Source organism: Garra rufa, chromosome 12, assembly GCF_049309525.1.
Source record: "Garra rufa chromosome 12, GarRuf1.0, whole genome shotgun sequence".
Taxonomy (NCBI): Eukaryota; Metazoa; Chordata; class Actinopteri; order Cypriniformes; family Cyprinidae; genus Garra; species Garra rufa.
Window position 1 is genome coordinate 25,594,598 of NC_133372.1, and position 6,000 is coordinate 25,600,597.

A 6,000-nucleotide genomic window follows, 5' to 3' on the forward strand; every position below is an offset into this window, starting at 1 on the left:
TTTTTTTTTTTAAGTTGTAAGATTATGGTCATATCCACCAGTATCAACATGCTGGGGGTAAATGTGATGTTTGTATCGAGTCGCTAAACACGCTGTGAACAAATGTAGCGGGATAGATAAGCCTAATGCTAATGAGTAGACACTATTCATTTAGTTTGCTTCCATTTGCTGAAAACTAAAGATTTTAAAATAACTTTTTTCTATTTGAATACATTTTAAAATAAAATAATTTTTTTTGATGTCTGTATTTTCAGTCATTACTCTAGTTTTCAGTATCACATGACCCTTCAGAAATCAGAAATGCTCATTTAAATGCTAATTACTTTTAATTATAATTGTAAAAAAAAAAACAGGATTTTTTGATACAGTGAGGGGAAATATTTTTGCCCACTGACAAAGAAATGATCAGGCTATTTTTAGACTGATAGTTAAATTTTAATGGTAGGTTTATTTTAACAGTGAGAGACAGAGTAACAACAACAACAACAACAACAAAAAAAATCCAGAAAAACACATTTCAAAAAAGTTATAAATTGATTTGCTTTTTAATGAGTGAAATAAGTATTTTATTCCCTTATCAATCAGCAATATTTCTGGCTCCCTGGTGTCTTTTATACAGGTAACAAGATGAGATTATGAGCATTCTCTTAAAGGGAGTGCTCCTAATCTCAGTTTGTTGCCTGTATAAAGGACACCTGTCCACAGAAACAATCAATCCATCAGATTCCAAACTCTCCACCATGGCCAAGACCAAAGAGCTGCCCAAGGATGTCAGGGACAAGATTGTAGACCTACACAAGGCTGGAATGGGCTACAAGATCATTGCCAAGCAGCTTGTTGAGAAGGCAAATGTTGACAACAGTTGGAAGAGAAACAAAATAACTGTCAGTCTCCCTAAGTCCGGGGCTCCATGCAAGATCTCACCTTGTGGAGTTTCAATGATCATGAGAACGGTGAGGAATCAGCCCAGAACTACAAGGGAGGATCTTGTTGATGATCTCAAGGCAGCTGGGACTACAGTCACCAAGAAAACATTTGGTAACACACTACGCTGTGAAGGACTGAAATCCTGCAGTGCCTGCAAAGTCCCCCTGCTCAAGAAAGGTACAGGCCTGTCTGACGTTTGCCAGTGAACATCTGAATGATTCAAAGGAGAACTGGGTGAAAGTGTTGTGGTCAGATGAGACCAAAATTGAACTCTTTGGCATCAACTCAACTCACTGTGTTTGGAGGAGGAAGAATGCTGCCTATTACCCCAAGAACACCATCCCCACTGTCAAACATGGAGGTGGAAACATACTTTGGGGGTGTCAGTGGACAAACAAAATCAGCAGGGGATCAAATAATTTTTTTCCCTTACTGTAAATAGAAAGTTCAAAATAACAGCATTTTTAGTTTACAGTTAAATCGGTTATGACATGAGAAATCATATTTGCCTTGATATTTTGGCTTGGTTTTTGTAACAGTAAAACATGTAAGTTTCATAGCTTAAAACGTCCTTCTCATTATAAACAAAACATTTATTTAATTAAGCTCCAAATATGGCTTGTTTGGATCCGAGGTGCAAGGTAACGTCACCCGGGCACAAACATTTGCATAAACACTGCCTCCAGAGTAAGACATCGACAAATAGTCATCTTCTCACCACAGGTCCTGACACGCTGAACGCAGTACAATCACTTGCTCTATCTTGTCCCACACTAAATACAGTATACAGATGTGCATTCACTTTCTGACTCCTGAGCTTAAAGTCCCCAAGAAATCAAAATGGAAGTTTTTTGGCTTCTAGTATCAATATGTTAGCCTGACACCGTGTCTACACCGGACGTGTCTAAATGATTTGCAACGGTCGCTTTGTCGTGTCCAGTGTAGACAGACTTTAGCTGTTGCGGAACGGCGCAGTGACAAAATTCACATTTACAAGATAGATGCATTCAAAACTTACAGTCTCTAACCTCCACCAATATGTTAAAGGTGCTGAAACTGCGGCTTGAAATTGGTCACTTGTTTACATAATTTGTAGTGCACTATATAGGGGAGAGGGAACGATTAATGCAGTAAATATGCATTCCATTGTGACGAATGAAGTCTGGTTTGCTTTGTGTCACATGAAGCGCTGCAGTGCAGTCACACAGTGTGTTCCTGTCCAAAGACGATGGCACAGAGAGGATCATATGTGCGAATCAGTGCAGACCATAAACACATTGGACCCATTTAAATTCTACACAGAATAGTATATTTTATAGCGATATGGATGAGGTTGTGGCTGTCATTCACTGTCAAATGCGGCTTTACCGAGCTCAACAGCTCTAGACCAAGCTGTGATAAAAACAAAATGCTATTGGCTATTTTAAAAAGGGGGTGGGACATATGTTTTCCTGTTTCAGTTGAATTTACATCAACACATAGAATAACGATGCTAGTTTCAAAGCTTCAAAGTTTGTCTTTGTACAGATATCAGAAGGATCCCAGCATAAGCAACAAGTGGACAGTTTATTTTAATGGGGTCCTGGATCATGTCAGAGGTGTTCTTTGAGTATTGAGTATTGAGTACTGAGTGTTCTTTGAGGATTGAGTATTTTGTTTTGTAAATTTAGAGTCATGTACACTGTAAAGTGCACTGTAAAGTTTTCACCAGTTTCAACTTAAAAACTTAAGTTTAGCAGCTGCCTTAAAATTTTAAGTTGAATCAACTCATTTTTAGTGTAATAAGTTCAAATGACTTGTAGTTTTAAGCTGATTTAACTTAAAATTTTAAGGCAGCTGCTGAACTTAAGTTTTTAAGTTGAATCTGGTGAAAACTTTTTGCAGTGTAGAGTTCACAAAGAAACATTTGTTGAAAGATGAGGTACTAGATCTGACTGCAGCTGCATCACAAACTATAAGTAAATTATTTCAGAATGTTTTGTCTGATTTTTTATTTTATCATGTTGTCAAAACACTCACATGCAAAAACAAGGAGGTGTTGGTGCTGTTTTCTACCATTAGTCATTCATAAGAGTGGCAGATTACTGAGAACCCGCCCCTTAAAAACAGGTCATTATAATGATAGAGGGTCAAAATGAGGCTTGTGCAAAAATGTTATTAACATTATTAATAAACCTCAGGGACCCCTTTAAAAATCAGATTGTAGATATGAAATTGAACTGATGAAAGTGTCTGTAGCCCATATTGATTTTACGCAACTGTACTCAAGAAAATATAAATATGCTGCATTGAAAGTCACCTGAATCTAATACTTTGAAGCTGTTTTTGTGAACAGATTCCCCTGGGTGAGAATCCCCTCTGTGACCCAGTAAGGATGAAAGACTATAAACACCCCTGGTTTGCAAATATACTTATTACAGGGCTGTGTCATCAGAACGCCGCTGGTTGTAAAACAGCACACATGTAATTTCATGTCACATTCACATATCCTATACGGGCTTAACAACAACAGACGCTTCAAGCAACGCAGCTTAAATTAATGGACTGTTGCGTGTTTATCATTTAAAGCAAATTGATTAAAAAACTCTGACCTTATCAAGACAAGCTTAATTGAGGGCTGCTGTATTTCCCCTCGAATGTCTTTTTAATTTGTCCAGGGCTTAAGTAAGACCATAGAGACAAAAGTCCGACAGGATTCAATTTAGAGATGGACATTAAAAAAAAATAATTAATGATAATGAAAAAATGGATTATACTTCTCTAAGCAAAAAAAAGATTTTCTGCTTCAAACTGTACGAAGGTTTGTGATCTCCTCGTACAGTAGCTTGACGGAAGCTTTGAAATAAATACTGAATATTCATGAATAACATGAGCAGTGTATGTTGGCCAGAGCGCTTGGGAGAACATTCCTGTTGTGAGAGTGTGTGCCAGAACGCTGACCCAGCAGTCTTAATTGGGTTGCACAGACATCTCTGGCTCTGCTGGTGTCAGGGAGGAGATTTATTCCTTTGCTGGCTGGAATGTCTGATCTTACCCAAGCTGAACTCTTGCTGTTACAACACCTTTGTACATTTTTGATGAAAGTCAAGAAAATGATAGTACTCTGTCTTTGTAATGTTTGCCTTGCAACTTTCTTTTGCATTCGATAGAAGAAAAAAGTCTTATTTAACAGCTCAGATTTGCTGATCAGCAAGCATTTGAAGTGTCAGGATGGGTGATGTAACAGCATCTTCCATCTGGATGTTTTATTATACGGGAGAGCTGGATTTGGGGCTCACTTTTCATTTGCCCCTTTAAGACTTGTTATAAAAGCATAACTTCCTCCCTTGTGAAATGTCAGGCGGAACAAAGGCCATAATGAGAGGGGGGATACTAATTTTGGAAATATTTTGGGCTCTGCCATTTAATTAGATTCCCCTGTATTCAGTTTAAAACTGTTTTTCACTTTAGGCACAAATGGGTTGCTGACATTAACAGGCATTATTAAGGGGACAAAACTCATTCTTGTAATTAGAGCAGATAACTGCAGTCACGTTGCAGAACAGTTAGACTTCTTTTTTATTAACTCGGACTGATAATTTCAATGGCAGTCTGATTGATAGAGGATTTACCTGGCTGTTCTGACTGGGAAGCAAACACATCTGGTAGTTTGATCCTAATTGAAAAAGTTTTACACATTAGAAGAAAAAAAAAATGTGCAAAATTATCTGAATAGCGTATACACTCACGAGATGAAGACTGTACTCATTAAAGTTTTCTATAAAATAGTTTTAATTATTTACAGTGCCACTGAACTGAACGGAACTAATATTTTGCTGATTATTGCTGCTGAAAATGGTCAATTATTGTCATGTTTTGGGCTGTACTAATTGGTCAGACCGGGAAAAAAACAAAAGTACTATAGACTGCTAAAATTGATAACAAATCAAGGAGAAGAGTGCAAAAAACTAAGGAAAGAAGGTGTTTGTGGTTGACCAAAATGAACCAGGATTTCCAGGACAAGAATCTTGACAACATTCGTGTTTATTTATTTAATTTTTTTCTGGTCAGGAAGGTGAAATATTGGGCTAATATCTTAATTAATACTGCTTGTTAGTATCTTTCCCACCTATTAACTTTAGTTTGTCAAACCATTGCACCCTTTTCCTGCTTACTAAGTCCTCTATTTGATTTAGCAGCTTCCACATGCTTTTTCCATCATTTCCGTGGTCCATGCTGTTGTTTACATCCGAGTATCACCAACATGGCCCGCATCCAGGGAAAATGACCAAACTGTGACGTAAACCCTCTATAGTGCTTTACAAGTTAAACTGTATTGACTGTATGACCTGTAGATGCAACAAAGGTATGAAGCCAGAAGACAGAAAATGAAAGTAAATCAACAAAGACAAAAATGAAAGAAAACACTGCTACAGCAAAAACAAAGTGGAAAGATTTAATGCTGTAGTGAGTAGTGATGATGGCCAAGGTGCGTTTTGTTGGACAGGTAAGAGAATAAATTATTGTTTAAACTGCCCTTTAAAACTTACTAATATCTGTGTAATTTACATAAAAATCTTAAAGACATAGTTCACCCAAAAATTCAAATTTAATGTTTATCTGCTTACCCCCAGGGCATCTAAGATGTAGGTGACTTTGTTTCTTCAGTAGGATACAAACAAAATTTTTTACCTCAAAGCGTTGCAGTCTGTCAGTCATATAATGACGGTAAATTCGACCCACGGCTTTGAGAGTAAAAAAAAAAACCATACACAGACAAAACCAAATTAAACCCTGCGGCTCATGACGATACTCTGAGGTCTTAACACATGAAACAATCAGCCTGTGCAAGAAGCTGAACAGCATTTATATAATTTTTACCTCTTATACACCACAATGTCCAACTGTCCTGAGCATGTTCACAACAGCCGGCATGTTACAAAGAGCAAGCAACCATAACTTCAGTCGATCAGGCTCAAAAGTTGGGAGTCGGTGAAAAGTCAACACTCCTGGATGAGTTCACGCAAGCAAACGTAATAGTTTATAATTGGTTGCAACAATCAGGATAAGCTCAAGTAATTACCATTTTGAGTA